Genomic DNA, 18,659 nt, shown 5'->3' with positions numbered 1-18,659 from the left:
AGGCCATTTGGAAACCCATGTACAAACTTGCTTTGCAATACCTAAGCTGCCCACCCTCCAGTGTGTACTCTGAAAGAGTATTCAGCACAGCAGGGACCTTAGTCAGTGATCGCCGTCGAAGGTTACTTCCAAAAAATGTGGAGAAAATGAGGTTTATAAAAATGAACTACATCTTCCACGAGGAAGGCCTTCACCATCAAAGACATCCAAGCACTGACTGTTCTCTAATGGCGGATTCAAGCGGCAATGAATTGATAGTCTGTGATGATGACGTACACACTGATGAGGGTGAAGATGAAGATCCAGATGATGACGGTAACATTTTTTTATCCTGCTTGCTATTTTACTTAATATGTGTGAACCGGACCTCAGCCGTGAATCCTGTTTGCTACTTATTTATTATTTGTGAACCAGACTTCAGTAACCGCTGCCAGTTATTCTCTGAGTGCTGGACTTTAGTTAAGAGTTTATTTGTTTTTTGTCAGGTTCTTGTCAGGGGGAAACACAGGATTTGTAGAGAGGGGTATCCATGTCACACCGCCAGTGGGTGTGACCAGCATGCATGGGGCCATGTCTATAATTTTAGACAGTGCTTGGCTGCTCTCCAACTCTTCTTATCTCCATTATATACACAGGAAATGCTGTGTGTACTACTGTTAGGTGCATGCATCTCTCCCTTTTTCGAGCAGAGCCATGTGAAGAGGAGCGAGGACACACAGCAGGGGAGAGAGAGGGGTGGGGACACACAGCAGGGGAGAGAGAGGGGCGGGGACATACAGCAGGAGAGAGAGAGGGGCAGGGACACACAGCAGGGGAGAAAGAGGGGTGGGGACACACAGCAAGAGAGAGAGGGACGGGAGAAATACAGCAGGGGAGAGAGGGGTGGGGACACACAGGAGGGGACAGAGGGGTGGGACACACAGCAGGAGAGAGAGGGGTGGGGACACACAGGAGGGGAGAGAGGGACGGGGACACACAGCAGGGGAGAGAGAGGGGTGGGGACACACAGCAGGAGAGAGAGAGGGGTGGGGACACACAGCAGGAGAGAGAGGGGCGGGGGACACACAGCAGGAGAGAGAGGGGCGGGGGACACAAAGCAGTTATTTGTTATATTGCATCACTACCACTAGTGGGCACATTCACTTGTTAGTTCTGTATGTTGTAGCAGAGGCCACCAGCCACTGGGGTCTATACCTCTGGTTAAGCACTAGTCATGCTGCAATTTGGTACAGAGCACACTGCAGAATGACAGAAGAATGCATTGACTAGTTATATTAGCTATCTCAGTTATATGTTATTAGTTATAGTTATGAGTTATATTAGCTGCTCGGGCAATCACAGACTGTAAAAAGCATCAAACAAAAAAGTGCTGTAAACCAAACACAGGCAGATTTATGTATGAACACAAATGGACATAGAAGCATAAAATAGCTCCTTGAAAAGGACTGCTTTAACGGTTGAAACACGTCAGAGGCTTTAGATTGATTCACAAACATATTTGGAATACTTTCCTATGTTTTATTACATCTCTGAAAGTAAATCTGTGGACATGAAATGAGATTGGGATCCCGGGAGTATTTAACATCTACCAGATCCATGACATGCAATTATAGTTTTGTTTTCCGGTAGGAGTATTCATACATACTTTTGTTTTTTATGTATCCGCTGGATTATGTCCTGTTTTTACGTGTTATGTGATTTTTGAATGGGATGAAATAAACTCCATCATTCTGACTATGTTACGCTAGATTTGTATATCTTTTTTTGTTTCCATGATCGTAATGTCCCTAATGGTAGAGTGAGGAAGGAAACAAAGATCTGTTTCAATACCTACGATCTTACATCTTCTGGTAGGAATTCAATTCTTACTTTAACACAGAGGTGATGGTGAGGTGTATGTCACATACAGAGATCGTATTTATTTCACAATCACATATGGAATTTGATACAACAGAAGAAGGTCCGCGGAATGATGAACTTTTTTTTCTTTGATAGATGTCTATATGCTATTTTTATATATGTTTGGTGATATTATTATCTACGGGGATTTATGTTATACCTTTGAATATCAGATACATTTGTATTAGTTATTTTTAATGTTCTTGAGATCGTTGGGTAAAATTTAGTGCCAAATATCTTGAATCCTGTTTTCTTCTGCTTTATATAAAATAGAATGAGTTTTAATTACACATGTGGTTGCAGAAAAAAATCTATTTAGCTTCCTACTCTGTGGATTTGAAAGATATATTAGTTGGCTACTATGTTTTAGTTTCTAGCTACAAGATTGTTTTAATATATTTTTCTGCTCACTCCAACTTGTTGTTGTTGTGGGAACTCCAGTAGGGGATAATCCATCTAGCCAGGGTAGCCCAAAGTAGCTTATAGTCTAAATGACGTAATACACACACACACACACACACACACACAATCTGTTTACATTACATCAGCATAACTCCCGACATGCAAGTCCCCGGCAGCAGTACAAGGAGCGTGACCATGTCACGAAGGGGGCGATGCCACTCCACCAGAGGGCTGACTAGTGCTGTAAAGTGCTAGGCTGCCCATTAGCTATATCCCTACCCACTAACATTCCCACCCGTGGGATAAACATCTTCCCGGGAGAGACAGCAGGACAGAGCCGTAAATTCGGGACCGTCCCGGTGGAGACAGTTGGGAGGTATGTAAGTGTAGAAAGAAAAATTATGCTATTTGACTGTCCTGAAATAATATCCTTCACATTCATGCTGTTTTCTGTTATCAAGATTTGCTTCCACTCGAATCACTTTCAAATTCCCAGATTAGAGTGTGTATAAAATTCAGATATCAAACTGGATGAATCTCCATATTCAAACTGAATGCACTGGTTGCCTAGCAACAGCACAGATTCCGGAATTAAAGACTGAGGAAAGCTGATGGATGTATAATGAACATCTCATTCTAGATTGCACAAATTAAAAAAAAAAAAAAAAAAAGTAATAATAATAATAATTTAAAAAATACAGATAATAATCATTAATAATATGCAAAATATATGTCATGTCATGCAATCCACCTTCTCATTTTCTAGCAATATTAGCTTTTGGGCTTTCTGTCTCATACTTATTTTAAGAATTCACAACTGATGCAAATCCCATGACTCCCAAGAAATCAAAAGTGGTTAGTGCAAGTTAAATTCAAATACATATTTTATATGTCTCCGCATGATGTTCTGTAGTACAGCTCCGATATCAGAGTCTCTCTTACTCTGTGTGACAAGTGTGACATCTAGCGTGAGGCAGAGTGGTTTGACTGGTAGTTGACTTTGTTTTCTCTTGTGTTTTTGCTTTACAGGAGGTAAATTAGTCTTAGGGGGAAATTTACTAAGGGGCGGTTTTTGTGGAATTTTTCAAACCGCTATACATCGCATGCTGTTTTCGTCTCAAACACACAGCGTTCAGCCTGAAAAAACACACCGTATCTGATGCATGACGGTTTTACATTATCTTTCATCCCAAATAAAGATTAAAGCCCCTGATGCTAAAAATAGTATTGATCCAATAATAATGATGCCCTCATTAATAATAGTAATAATGATGCCCTAATTACTAATAGCAGCAATGATGTTGCCATAATAGGTATAAGGATGCCCCTATAAATAATAATTGGTTTATGGGGAAAAATTATGAATACTTGACTTTTTTTCCTGTCTTGCTCTGACATAACCCAATTGGAAGACGGTAATCCATATGGCAGAGATAACAAAATCCCGATTGAATCGATGAACCGCTCCCATGAAGCACCCAATGCAAGCTGATTTAATCTTCAGTCAGCTTAGCTAATTAATAGCCGTGCAGCTGTGAAACCCCTCTGGTACAGGTGTTGCGATGTGCGCACACTTATTCGGGGTATCCTGATGTTGCTCGGTACCCCACTCGTTGTCGTTCTACTCTTCTGCTCTGGCGTGGGTATGGCATCCACCACCAAGAGATCCCCTGAATACTCAGGGATTTAAATGACAGTTACAGTGGTGTGGCCACTAGAGGCAGTGCAGTGTAAGTGTACATAAATATTGGGAGACAGACCATCTTGGTTCAAACAGAAATATACTTTATTACACTCCTCTTCCTCCGCCACGTAACATAACGGTTGCAGATAGAGGTGATATGACAACTGCAACTCCTCCAGCACACACTTAGCAGCAGTAAAATAAATCTGGCAGCTCACTACCCGGTTTTGTAGGGACAGCAGCAGTGAAAGCAAATCATATACAGAGTCAGATGGCAGGCATGGTCCAGAGGTTCTTGCACTAGGCTCGTGTACACCATCCCTTAACTCAGGGACCCTCCTTTGTAACTTTTGCCACACTGCCTACATACAGCAACCCCCCCATTACGGCATGGGGTACTTTCCAAGGGGGGGGGGTTTTCTACGACTGCACGGAATGGTTCCCCAATAACAATGGACCTTCCTTCATCCTTCTCACTGTAGGTTAGAACGATTGTTAAGGGAACAATCCAGATTATTTTATCCAGGGGCTCTCTCTTCTTCTTTTGTCATACAAATGCTCCTTTGTGGCAGCTCCTGCGCACTCACCCCTATCCAGGGTCACTGTACGTCACTTAAACATTTCTCTCTTCTCCTGGGAAGATCTTACACTCCATGGAAAGGCTCCTCTACTCCTTTCTACTTTGTTGTGGGGACTCTCGCCCTCTTGATTAGGCATTCCCACTTCAGGAACTGATGCCTCAACTGGGGTACCCCTGAAGATGGGGATCCGCTTCAATACCACTTTACCCTCTTGATGCTCCCAATAACTTGGGGCTTTCACCCCCTCGCTTATCACTCCTCACAGGGCTCTTACTGTTTTGGTGCTCTATTTTGCTGCATTGCTGCACCCCCCAATACTAGCCGGAGACCCGGGACCACCCACCTCCTGCCTGAGTCCCAGCTAACAATCTCTGCCCACTCAGGGCGGGAAGCCAGAGGGTTTATAGACTGGCTCCCACCTGACCTCCTCTGACTGGAGCTTTGTGCCGCGCCCGCCATTGGCCACACCCCTACCAGTGCTTAGGCTGTCTGCGTCACCCCCCCTCCAGTGAAGTGACTGCAGCTTTCCGTTACGGAACAAAAAGCCAAAACGAGGCTTCACTGTGCATATGCTGGACCGCACACATGGCCATAAGAGCTGAGCGGGGGCACAACACTAGAGACTTTGGCAATCAGTGGCAGCCCAGATGTCACAATATCAATGTGAACAGGAACACATGACCCCTTTAACAGGTAATGTATTTTTGCATTATAGAGCCACTGGCCCAATATAAATCTACTGCAGGCAATCGACAAGCAGTTATTTTTCTTACTGCCCTTGTTGGTAGAGCTAATAATGAATACATAATTAGGGCTGTAACTAGGACTGTGCGATAGGGACGACCGCCCAGTGAGCAACGCTGAAGGGGGGCGCAGTTTAGGAATATTTTAGGTTCATTTGGTTAAAATTGAGGGCTAGGGGGGGCGACATTTGACATTTTCGCCCCAGGCACTAAAATTTTAAGTTACAACTCTGTACATAATCATAATTTGTAGTGTACATCACATTAATACAATTGTTTTGTTATGCTTGCATCAACCTTCCCTCCCCCATTCTGCCTCTCTAGTCGTATGGAGTCATAAGTGTAAGTTGTGACAAAATCTGCAAACAGATGTATGCATATGAATTTTTGGTGTACGGGAATGAGCATTTTACACAAATGAAACAGACGTACATTCAACTGTACATGAGTCCCACTGTGCATATAAATAAAGGACTGGTAGGTCAATATTAGACTTTTCTGAGTTGTATTTGGATTTATTATTCATTTTTTATTGATACTTTATTGGATGGCTGGAATTCAAGTGGCATCTAAACTGGTATATTGATGATTAGTTTCCAGATTAATCTACTTGTCTAAATACTCGTGGCATGATGAAGTAGCTATATGCAACTCAACAAAATATAAGAAAAACATAAATAATGTAATAGGATATTGGGCCACAACAAAGTGCAAAGCTTTAATGCATCTTCTACAAGTGTCTGGAATTCAGACAGAGGGATGCAACCCCACTGCTCCATGACAAATGTCGGCAGTTAATGGGGTGAAAAATGTTGTTGCGGGCATCACTCATCACTGATTCATCCGAACTTGTCCTTAGTTGAATATATATTTTCTATAGTCTTCCATGTCAACAGGCCCCTTAGCTGTCATTGTGGAACACCATAACCTTCATCTCTTATCTAACGTGCCCCAACAATCGCTTGTCTTGTTGCTTGGCCACTTCTTTTACACATGACCCTAAGCATGATGGGTAGCTAATTTCTAAATTAAACTATGAAATACAACTGTATGAATCTTCTGATTACAACATGCCTTATTGATAAGTTACAGGAGTGTTTCCTTTATTTTGGTAGTTACTTGTACCTTAGCTATATCTGAAACAAACATATTTACATGGAAAAAAATGATAAGGGCTAGAGTAAATCTAACAGAAAGCTGATGTGACTTTTATGTAGTATTTAAATTAACATTTAAAGAGGAATTGACATTATAAGAAGATGCTAAAATTGAGTGCTGCATGTAAAAACATGTCTGTATTTCTACATTGTAGGAACAAATGTGTTTATGCAGGATGTGGAACATTTCAGTAATGAAAAAATAATCCACAAACCAATCAGTCAAAAAGAAAAATGATTTAGAGTGGTACTAAGTGGCGTAAGATAAATTAAAGTAGAAATAAAAAATGTAGTTTTATTGCTACACTATTTTGTATTTAAATTTTTCAACATACAGCAAAGGACAATTAGCTACACAGAGTCAATTCGTTCAATATCTTTCAACATCAAAAGATCGGAGCCTTCATAAGTACAGTCCAAGATAGCACGCAATCATGGATAGTATAAACATATATCAAAGCATTGTTTTGCCTGGAATTTTACTGAGATGCTTTTAACAACAGAAACGTATCTTACGTTCTACTGTGCAATATTGACCAACTGCACAATACAATGTGTCTTTTTCTGAATATTAGATTCTATGCTCACCATCTATTCTCTCTCTCCAGGCTTTACTAGACAAGGTTGAAGAAGAGTATTACAATTAGAGATGGGCGGACTCGGTTCCCCGAGATGCGAATCCATCCGAATATCGCCTATCTGAGTACCGAGCCCTCCCGCCCATTCGGAATCGAAATCGAGGCAAAATGTCATTGTGACGTATTCGTATTTCGGAGCTCGGTTCTTGCGAGATTTGAAAAGCATAAATACCAGCCTTCACAGCAATCCATCGCCATTTGACAGAGGGAGAGAGCAGGGTTAGGTCACAGGCTATATTAGCGCAGGGACAGAGCAATTAGTGTACACATAACTGTTTCTATCCTAATCTCTACAATTACAATATTAATACCATTTGCAATTATTAGAGCAGTAATAGAGGAGGATAGAGGAGGTTTTTTTTTCTTTTGTGGGCACTCTAAGTGCTTTTGGGGTGTCTCATATTCTGCAGTGTTTTACACTAAATTGTTCTGGCTGTCAAAAGTCATCTTTGTCAGCAATATCTATCTAATACATTATTTTGCACTACAATTGATTTGGGGTGTGCAACATTCCCCAGTATTTTATAACTACTTTTCTGGCTGTCAAAAAAGTCATCTTTGTCAGCAATATCTATCTAATACAATATTTTGCACTACAAGTGATTTGGGCTCATTAAAATGGATTCAAAGCAGTCCACATATGAGCAGAATCCGCAACCAGGTTCTGTCACCAGTCCTGATGGTAGTGTTCCCAGTACGTCATCTGAGAAAGGCGATGTAAAAGTACATAGTCTTTTTAAATCTGTGAAAAAAAAACACACACCAAAAAGAAATTTACCGTGTTGAAGTGAAAAAGAAGTGTAACTGAGGAAAAGTTAACTGCTGATAAAAAAAAAATTGCCAATATGCCATTCTACACATGCAGTGGCAAAAAAAGAATGAGGCCTTCGCCTTTCTCTATTAGTGGCAGATCAAAAAATGTTACTGAGCCTTCTTCTTGGACGGTCACTCGTGACCAAGCAAAACCAAGTAATTTGGAGTCTAAAAGTGGTGCAAAACTACTGTTACGCGGGAAAGCCGAGCTGCAAGAAAACAGTAAGGCATTAGAGGATAATGTATGCTCTGAATCAGAAATGACACCAATCCCTGTGGACAGTCCATCCAACAGTGGTATGTGTAATCGTGAGCATTCTGATAGTGTACCTATAAAGAAGGGCACTTTCAGCATTTCTGATGATGTGTGCCTGAACAGCCCGAGTGTAGCCGGTGATACACCAAGTGAGGATGACACTTTGGAATTACAAGAGGATGTGGGGGAGATTTGGGTATCCGACGAGGGCGCTGATGAGGATGCGGTTGATTGTGTAAGTCCTGCAGCAGTGTGGCACCAGTGGCAGGTGAGGTTCTGGCACCAATTTGCACTTTCCAAACACAAGCAGGGATGACGCAGGTGGCAGACCACAACAGTTTGACATCGGGGCTGGTTTGAAGGATTTGAAAAAAAAATGTGTGACCTTGACCATAACTCCAACCAATCCTACTATTAACATGCAAAGGATGGTGGAGGGCCTATCAGGGATTAAACTGTATTTTTACTAATTTGCACTCATAAGGTTTGGGTGTAATATACACCCAAAGACGAGTGCTCAATTGCTAAGAGTCATTGATGAAGAGGAAGACAAGCAGGGCTGTCTATAGAATTTGCAAGACCAAGTAATTTGAATTCCAAAAGTGGTGCACAACTACTGTTACGTGTGAAAGCCGGGCTGCAGGAAAACAGTAAGGCCAATCCCTGTGGAGAGTCCATCCAACAGTGGTATGTCTAATCGTGAGCATTCCGAGAATGTACCCATAAAGAAGGGCCCTTTCAGCAGTTCTGCTGATGTGTGCCTGAACAGCTCGAGTGTAGCCGGTGATACACCAATTGAGGATGCCACTTTGGAATTAGAAGAGGATGAGGGGGAGATTTGTGTAGGCGACGAGGGCGCTAATGATGATGTTGATGATTATGATGCAGACAGATACCTAACTACCTTGGTCCATTTATTTTTTATATTGCTCAGTCTATGCAGGCTGCTTTTTTTCTATTCAACTACAAGTGATGGGGGGGGGGCTATAGAGACAGAAATCAAACTGCCTTTGTCCATTTCTTTACATATTTAACTATAAGTGTAGGGTGTAATATACACCCAAAGACGATGGCTGCATTGCCAATATGCATAGATGGAGAGGAAGACAATCTGGTTTGTGTGTAGAATTCATGAAGGCCTACCTACCAGGAATTAAATTATCAAAAATACAGTTTATTAGCTTTACAATTGCATTACTTATCCAAGAGACAGGTGGAGCACTAAATTTGGTTATTTTATGCCCAAATACATTGATTTTCCAACAAAATAGCAAAACAAAACCAAAACCAAAACATGCAATGGCGATTTTGCAAAACCAAAACCAAAACACAACGGTAATCCAGATCCAAAACCAAAACCAAAATCAAAACACGGGGGTTAGTGAGCATCTCTAGCTTTTATTGACAATTACATTAAGTTTATGCAAAGAGTCAGTTTTGCCTAAGAACACAGCCATGAATAAAGAATGGAGCCAAAACATCCTCCAAGACCAACTTCTCCCAACCATCCAAGAACAGTTTGGTAATGAACAATGCCTTTTTCAGCACGATGGAGCACATTGTCATAAGGCAAAAGTGATAACTATGTGGCTTGGGGATGAAAACATCGAAACTCCCCAGACCTTAATCTCATTGAGAACTGGTGTTCAATCCCCAAGAGGTGGGTGAACAAACAAAAACCCACAAATTAAGACAACCTGATTAGTTGCTATAGGCAACAACTTCACTTTTCAAACCCACCAGAAACTTACAGCTTAATACATTTACCCCGTCGAATCAGTAATCTAGAAATAGCTTAATTTATTGTAAATATTAGGGCTACCTTTTAGAATTCTCCAAACGCCCACAAATGACTACCATTGTGTGCCTTGTGTGAATTTTGAGCCTTTGTTATTTACCTTTAAAAAAATCCACAACTTTCACGTTTTTCAGAACATCCCGCAATGACTATTCATGGATTTTTACAAATGACATGACACAACTACCAAAAACTACCTTGACTGTCCCAAAAACAGTATAAAATGTATACGAGTGACCAAAGTTTAATCTCCATTCCAAAACCACATAATCCAAATGCAAAAAATTGGTACAAAACACAAAAAATACCTTCAATCTTAAACTGTAGTGGCATCTCCCTCTAAAAAATAATATATCCAATGTTTATCGGATACCTTTTAAGAGCTCTGCAGATATAGTTTAGGGCATATTAGAATACTGGGTCACAGTGGATCAATTCCACCTAGATGTTCAGTGATCAACACTAACAACCAGGCCCTATCAGAGGTTCATTGAGGCCCAAGGAAACCCAAATTAAGAGGCCCCCACACCTCCCTTTTCTTAAAAAAAAAACCAAAACAATAAAAATGTATTTTAAATTGATTTTATTGCTTAACTTTATTAAAATTTACAAATAATTACTGTATATATATATATATATATATATATATATATATATATATATATATACACACACACACACACACACACACACACACAAGTTAACCTGTGCATGATACTCATGCATTCTAGTCAAATCAAGCTACTTAAGGTGTTAAAAAGGTTCTTGTCATGCATTTGGGACTAGCCAAGGCCTCCTCAGGGGAAGAGCGTTACTTCCCGACGCAAGCGCCCTTTTTTAACGTGGTTTTGTCCACATGTCACCACCTCTTAATTTTTTTCCATCACCTCATCCTTCATCTTCATCGCCACATCCTTCATCAAGCTACTTAAGTTGTTAAAAACTCCCCACTGTCACCGCCGACAACCACCAACCACTCCCAACTGTCACTTCTCCTTCAAGAAATATATAGGTCAGTGTATAACTCTACCCAGCAGGTGGCGCTGCAGCTTGGTTGTTTTTTTTTCACACACGCCACTAGGCATTTATATATATATATATATATATATATATATACATACACACACATACATACACACACTGTTGTACTGGAATTTTGGAGATTTCAAATTAGAAGTGCCTTTCTAGCTTTTTTTTCTGCAACTACAGCAATCGATTTGGAAAAATCCAACTTTTGTGCCACGCCACAGTTGATATTGAGCATAGCTAGCCCACTCAATCGCTCTTGCCCCACAGTTGAGCGATGATAGCTTTTTACGTTCTTCAGAACACAGAATGTTCATTAGAAGCAACAGATGCTGGCAAACTGAGGAAAATGTGCAAATAAACTGATGTTGGGAAACACCCTAGAAAGATCTAGGATTTCTGTAAGAAGTTCCTTTGGCATGCTTTCCGACTTAAAGTTTCTACTATAAATTCACTTCAGGAAAGTGAGTGTGTCACTGAAATCTTCGGCAATATCTTTCTTCTGTTGTTGCTGAAAGTTTTCAGCTGCGGAGCACAGGGCTTCAATACTCATTTTGTTGAACTCCTAAAGAAACTTAAACAAGTCACAAATTACTTCCAATTAAGTAAATGGACGCTGGAAACCAGAGAGATTGGAGTCTACAGCTACATAGAAAACGTTGAACCTATAGTGCTTTTCGTCATCGGATTGAGTGGGTAGGTGATGACTGGTGGGTAAATCTATGATGATGTCATCCCATTTATCTCATATCTGTTCAATGTTTTTGAGAAGACATTTGATGTTGTCCAGCTCAATGTCCAATGTAGCATTGCGTGCTACAATAACGAGGGTAGTGGGGAACCTATACCCAGTGATGGTTACTCAGCGAACCCGCAGGCTGTGGAGGCAAGTTGTTGGCATCTTACCACCTCACTTCACAGAGGAGTACTTACTCTACATGCCTGTATTTCATCAAGCGGTGGTAAGTGTACATCCACACATTGATTGGAGAATATATGCAAATTTGAAGCTTGGCTTGTTTTGATGCTTTTATCCAGCTGTCATCAGGTAATAAATAATATGTTTTTACTTTGATTTGTGTTGTGTCATATACAAAAAGAGTGCTTCCATTATCAATACATATGGATATGCTTTTCTGGATTAAGAGAGGACTAATGATTAAGCATAATCACCTGTAAGAAATTTTTGTGATCAATTCATTTTCATCTCATGGTCTGTTCTTTTTCTGACATTTACTTTTGTCATTGACTGTTAGCAAATTCAGTTATTTTAGTGTCAATAAATTTACTGACAGCTGGAAACCCTGGCTGTACTTAATAAACCTCCCACTATGTGTAGGTCTGTTTGAGTTGTTTTTCACACCGTTTCCAAACATATGTGATTGTGTTTACAAACCAAATATAAAGCTTGCTTCTTTCTTCTCCTGGAACATATATTTCAGTCACCTGTTTTATTGTTGCTGTGAACGCAGATGTTAATGTTTAGTATGACCCTTATGACTGGTTAATTGGCCACACCCACATGACAAAATGATAATGTCACAAATATTGGCCAGGCCACACCCAAACCCCACCCATATGACATCATAAGTAGTCTCAGGGTATAAAAGTGGAGGCTGGGAGCCCACAAGTCATCTGCTCCTGGCTGAAGGCAAATTGGTCACCACAATGGCCTATCAAAGGAAACAAAAGAAGGGCCACCTGCCCAAAACTCGGGCAGTGACTTCCCGGAAGAGGAGACGGTACACAAGGCAGAAGAAGCGTGTGACCGTTACTAAAGGCACACGGAGAGGTAAATATATATGTTCCAGCTAATGTATAAATTACAGTGATGTACAAGATTTCCTCAACAAATTCTGTCTACCATGAAAAAGTGAATCTTTAAGTTAATAAGCTGTTATTTTTCATTTTTACAGGTTACAGACGTAATCGTCTGACGTTTTAGAGGCATAAGACGTGACGATGACGGTGACCTGCTCCACCTGCCAGAGTCACCTCAATTCACCCTAAAGAGCATTCAGAAAATGCAAAAAAAAGAAAAAAAGAAGAAAAGGAAAAACAAATAAGTTAGGTTTAGACAAGGTGCAAGGTTTAGACACGCTGACAATGGTAATGGTCCCATGCAGAAGAATTAAGGTTAATCTAAGTGCAATTAAGAAGCATGACACCAAGTTATTTAGCATTTAGGTTAATCTGTTTAGAGACACTGACAATGGTAATGGTCCCATGCAGAAGAATTAAGGTTAATCTAAGTGTAAAATGGTAATGGTCCCAATGCAGAAGAATTAAGGTTAATCTAAGTGCAAAATGGTAATGGTCCCAATGCAGAAGAATTAAGGTTAATCTAAGTGCAATTAAGAAGCATGACACTAAATTGTTTAGCATATAGGTTAATCTAAGTGCAATTAAGAAGCATGGAATAAAAAAATAAGCCGAATTTGGTCTCCTGTGATCTTTTAAGTATTAAGGGGATTAATGTACATGTTACATGCACGCTGCATAAATGGTGCAGAATAAACACACCTTTAAAAGCCTTAAGGCAAGAAGACTAAAGTTTAAAGATAAATAAGGAATACATAAAATATATAATTATACTGCCTGGCCAATAAATTTTAAAGGAGCGCCACGAAGCCAGATCAGTTTGTAATCTGAAAGAGAGCGGAGGAAACTTTTCCTGGTATACTTGTGAAGATCGAATGACTGCCGGTAAGGGTTCAATAACCAGAGTGAAGATTATGGACGACAGCGGACATCTTTATCTAGTACCGTTTCGGATAATAACCCTATTGCAGTGGTTCCCAAACTTTTGCAGTTCGCGGCACCCTTAGAGTCTCCAAATTTTTTCAAGGCACTCTTCCAAAATAATTACTGAGCAGTCCTGTTTTAGAAGTAGATGGGTCAAAATAGTATTTAGGCCAGGACAGAAATACTTATTTAGTTGTATGCAAAAATGCCCCTCTGCATCCAGACACTCACTCTGCCCCCTCTGCAGCCCTCTTTCACGCTGCCCCCCTCTGCCACGCTGCCCCCTCTGCAGCCCTGTCACGCTGCCCCCTCTGCTGCCCTCTGACACGCTTCCCCCCTCTGCTGCCCTCTGTCACGCTGCCCCCTCTGCTGCCCTCTGTCACGCTGCCCCCTCTGCAGCCCTCTGTCACGCTGCCCTGTCTGCTGCCCTCTGTCACGCTGCCCCACTCTGCTGCCCTATCACACTGCCCCCCCCTGCAGCCCTCTGTCACGCCGCCCCCCTCTGCAGCCCCCTGTCACGCTGCCCCCTCTGCAGCCCTCTGTCACGCTGCCCCCCTCTGCAGCCCTCTGACAGGCTGCCCCCTCTGCAGCCCTGTCACGCTGCCCCCTCTGCAGCCCTGTCACGCTGCCCCCTCTGCAGCCCTGTCACGCTGCCCCCTCTGCTGCCCTCTGTCACGCTGCCCCCCTCTGCAGCCCCGTCACGCTGCCCCCCTCTGCAGCCCCCTGTCACGCTGCCCCCCTCTGCAGCCCCCTTTCACACTGCCCTGTCACGCTGCCCCCCTCTGCAGCCCCCTGTCACGCTGCCCCCTCTGCTGCCCTCTGTCACGCTGCCCCCCTCTGCAGCTCTGTCACGCTGCCCCCCCTCTGCTGCCCTGTCACACTGCCCCCCTCTGTCACGCTGCCCCCCTCTGCTGCCCGCTGTCACGCTGCCCCCCTCTGTCACGCTGCCTCCCTCTGCAGCCCTCTGTCACGCTGCCCCCTCTGCTGCCCGCTGTCACGCTGCCCACCTCTGCTGCCCGCTGTCCCCCTCTGCTGCCACGATCCTTCTCACTCTGCCCCGCGCCAGCCATAAAAAAAAAAGAAAGAACACAGAAACTTACCAATCCGAACGGCGCCGGGACCCAGCAGCCTCCTCTCTCCCGCAGCAGCTTGTCACTGAATATCGACGTCAGTGACAAGCTGCTGCGGGAGAGAGGAGGCTGCTGGGTCCCGGGGCCGCGCGGATTGGTAAGTTTCTGTGTTCTTTCTTTTTTATATGGCTGGCCCGCGGCACCCCAGTGACAGCGCCGCGGCACCCCTGGGAGTCGCAGTGCACACTTTGGGAACCGCCGCCCTATTGTATGGTGTCCCATTGATCAATATCATTGCTGATGGGTCTGAATATAGAGCAAATATGCCTGTAAGGAAATTTCCATAGATGCTAACTAGGGATGTGCACCGGCGACTTTTGAGGTCTCGTGTTTTGTGTTTTGGATCCGGATTTTCGTTATTTTTGAGGTTCGGATTTGTCTCGCAAAACACTTGACGAAAGGTCTCGGTTCGGATTTAAGGTATTGGATTCGGATTTTTTTTGAAAAAAACATAAAAAGTTTAAAAATCAAGTTTTTGGGCTTATTTTCACTCCTAGGCTATTATTAACCTCAATAACATTCAATAACAAGCATTTCCACTAATTTACAGTGTATTCTGAACACCTCACAATATAGTTATTAGTCCAAAACGTTGCAAAAAGGTATCTTTCTGGACTGCGTAGAGGAGTGGGTCACCACAATATATCTTAAAAACCCTGAACTTTTATGATTCGCACCAATAATTGTACCTGGACTGCGTAGAGGAGTGGGTCACCACAATATCTTAAAAACCCTGAACTTTTATGATTCGCACCAATAATTGTACCTGGACTGCGTAGAGGAGTGGGTCACCACAATATATTAAAAACCCTGAACTTTTATGAATCGCACCAATAAATGTACCTGGACTGCGTAGAGGAGTGGGTCACCACAATATAGATAATAAGAAAACCATCAACTTGTTTGATTCGCACCAATAAATGTACCTGGACTGCGTAGAGGAGTGGGTCACCACAATATATATAATAAGAAAACCATCAACTTGTTTGATTCGCACCAATAAATGTACCTGGACTGCGTAGAGGAGTGGGTCACCACAATATATATAATAAGAAAACCATCAACTTGTTTGATTCGCACCAATTAATGTACCTGGACTGCGTAGAGGAGTGGGTCACCACAATATATTAAAAACCCTGAACTTTTATGAATCGCACCAATAAATGTACCTGGACTGCGTAGAGGAGTGGGTCACCACAATATATATAATAAGAAAACCATCAACTTGTTTGATTCGCACCAATAAATGTACCTGGACTGCGTAGAGGAGTGGGTCACCACAATATATATAATAAGAAAACCATCAACTTGTTTGATTCGCACCAATAAATGTACCTGGACTGCGTAGAGGAGTGGGTCACCACAAGATATATTAAAAACCCTGAACTTTTATGATTAGCACCAATAAATGTACCTGGACTGCGTAGAGGAGTGGGTCACCACAATATATATAATAAGAAAACCATCAACTTGTTTGATTCGCACCAATAAATGTACCTGGACTGCGTAGAGGAGTGGGTCACCACAAGATATATTAAAAACCCTGAACTTTTATGATTCGCACCAATAAATGTACCTGGACTGCGTAGAGGAGTGGGTCACCACAATATATTAAAAACCCTGAACTTTTATGAATCGCACCAATAAATGTACCTGGACTGCCTAGAGGAGTGGGCACTGGGCACCACAATAAAATATATAAAAAACCTTCAACAGGTCTGCATTACACTACACATACGGCTGCTCCTCCATCCTCTCCATCATATACATGTTGGAGTTTTAGCGTGTGACAACCTCTTGTTTTTGATAATGTCAGTGCATTTTGAATATTTTTCAATTTGCCCCACACCACTGAATGTACTTTATCTATGATACGCATCTATCTATCTTGACTGCGTAGTGTGGTGGCCCCGGTACACAATTTGGTACCGAGGCCACAATATAATTAAAAAACCCTCCACGTGTCAGAATTCCACCAAACAAGTATCTGGACTGCGTAGTGGGGTGGCCCCGGTACCCAATTTGATACCGGGGCCACAATAAAATAAATACACCCTCCACGTGTCAGAATTCCACCAAACAAGTATCTGGACTGCGTAGTGGGGTGGCCCCGGTACCCAATTTGATACCGGGGCCACAATAAAATAAATACACCCTCCACGTGTCAGAATTCCACCAAACAAGTATCTGGACTGCGTAGTGGGGTGGCCCCGGTACCCAATTTGATACCGGGGCCACAATAAAATAAATACACCCTCCACGTGTCAGAATTCCACCAAACAAGTATCTGGACTGCGTAGTGGGGTGGCCCCGGTACCCAACTTGATACCGGGGCCACAATACCTCCTCCAAACATGCTACAGACAATTCGTCATTGAGATCCCATCAAGTATGTTAAAGACAGACAGGGTCCAAGTGTTATTAGTTGACTTTGTAAAGAAAAAAACTGTCCCTGTTGCACTTGCACATAGTCGTGCAATGAAGACTTACTTTTTCATTTAAAGGCACGATCTTTCAAGTGTAGTGTTTGTAAGTCTAAGTCATATTATACTTTTGGTAAAATTGGTTTTTTTTGTTCCTCTTTATGTTAATTAATTAGTAATAGAATTAAAGTAGGAAATAGAATTAAATAGAATTAAAGTAGGAAATAGAGTGGTATAGAGTTGTAGTGTGGTATAGATAGAGTGGTCCACACAATATAATAATAAAACCCTCAACTGGTCTGAATTCCACCAAACAAGTATCTTGACTGCGTAGTGTGGTGGCCCCGGTACACAATTTGGTACCGAGGCCACAATATAATTTAAAAACCCTCCACGTGTCGGAATTCCACCAAACAAGTATCTGGACTGCATAGTGGGGTGGCCCCGGTACCCAATTTGATACCGGGGCCACAATACCTCCTCCAAACATGCTCCAGACAATTCGTCATTGACAGACCCCAGACAGACAGGGTCGTAGTGTTATTGTTTGACTTTGTAAACCCAAAAAAATGTCCCTGTTGCACTTGCACATAGTCGTGCAATGAAGACTGACTTTTTCATTTAAAGGCACGATCTTGAAAGTGTCAGAAAGAGAGAGAAGACACAGGAGAGGAGAGTTGTAGCTGGGGACCTGGGGTGGAAGCTCCCAGGCTCCCCCAGCATTGCCTGGAAGTCTGAGCGTGGTGACTGAGCCAGGGCAAGGAATGTGTGCCCTGGATGAGGGGGAGAACTCCATGCCACTATAGTGAACCCAAGAGAGAGGGGGACACTGCACATGGAAGAGGCCCTGGAGTGAGGGCTGCTACAAGAGGCATGGTAGCTGTAGTGTCAGATCCTGAGGCTGAGAGTACACAGAGTGACGTGTCAGAGCACAGGAGACATTATCCCCGCAGAGGAGGGATGAGCTGCAGTTGAGAGGTCTGTTGTTGAAATAGGACATGCACACTTTAACAAACCAATCATTTTAGCGACAGGGCCTACCAAACAACTTTGACTGAAATGATTGGTTTGTTTGGGCCCCCACACCAAAATAACAATTCATCTCTCCCTGTACAAACTAAACAGGCTCTACTGAGGAAAGATGTCGTCCTCATCCTCAACCTCTGATTCCTCTCCCCCTACAGTGTGTACTTCCTCCTCCTCACACATTATCAATTCGTCCCCGCTGGACTCCACAACCACAGGTCCCTCTGTACTATCTGGAGGGCAGTGCTGTACTTCATTGAGGAATTGATTATTCATTTTTATAAACATCATTTTTTCAACGTTGTGAGGAAGCAACCTCCTTCGCCGCTCACTGACTA

General features: G+C 42.5%; 1 protein-coding gene and 1 long non-coding RNA gene across 4 annotated transcripts in view; one reads left to right on the top strand and one right to left on the bottom strand.

Annotated features, from left to right (window-relative positions):
- FBXO15 (F-box protein 15) overlaps positions 1-18,659 on the bottom strand; it is a 149,397-nt gene that overhangs the window by 52,829 nt on the left and 77,909 nt on the right. The window lies entirely within an intron of this gene.
- Positions 12,627-13,434, top strand: LOC142157806 (uncharacterized). The gene is made up of 3 exons (XR_012692643.1): positions 12,627-12,789; positions 12,914-13,239; positions 13,336-13,434. It is a non-coding gene; the product is annotated as an uncharacterized LOC142157806 (long non-coding RNA).

Source organism: Mixophyes fleayi, chromosome 5 (genome assembly GCF_038048845.1).
Source record: "Mixophyes fleayi isolate aMixFle1 chromosome 5, aMixFle1.hap1, whole genome shotgun sequence".
Taxonomy (NCBI): domain Eukaryota; kingdom Metazoa; phylum Chordata; class Amphibia; order Anura; family Limnodynastidae; genus Mixophyes; species Mixophyes fleayi.
The sequence above is the reverse complement of the archived record's forward strand: the minus strand, read 5'-3'. Positions and strand labels throughout refer to the sequence as shown.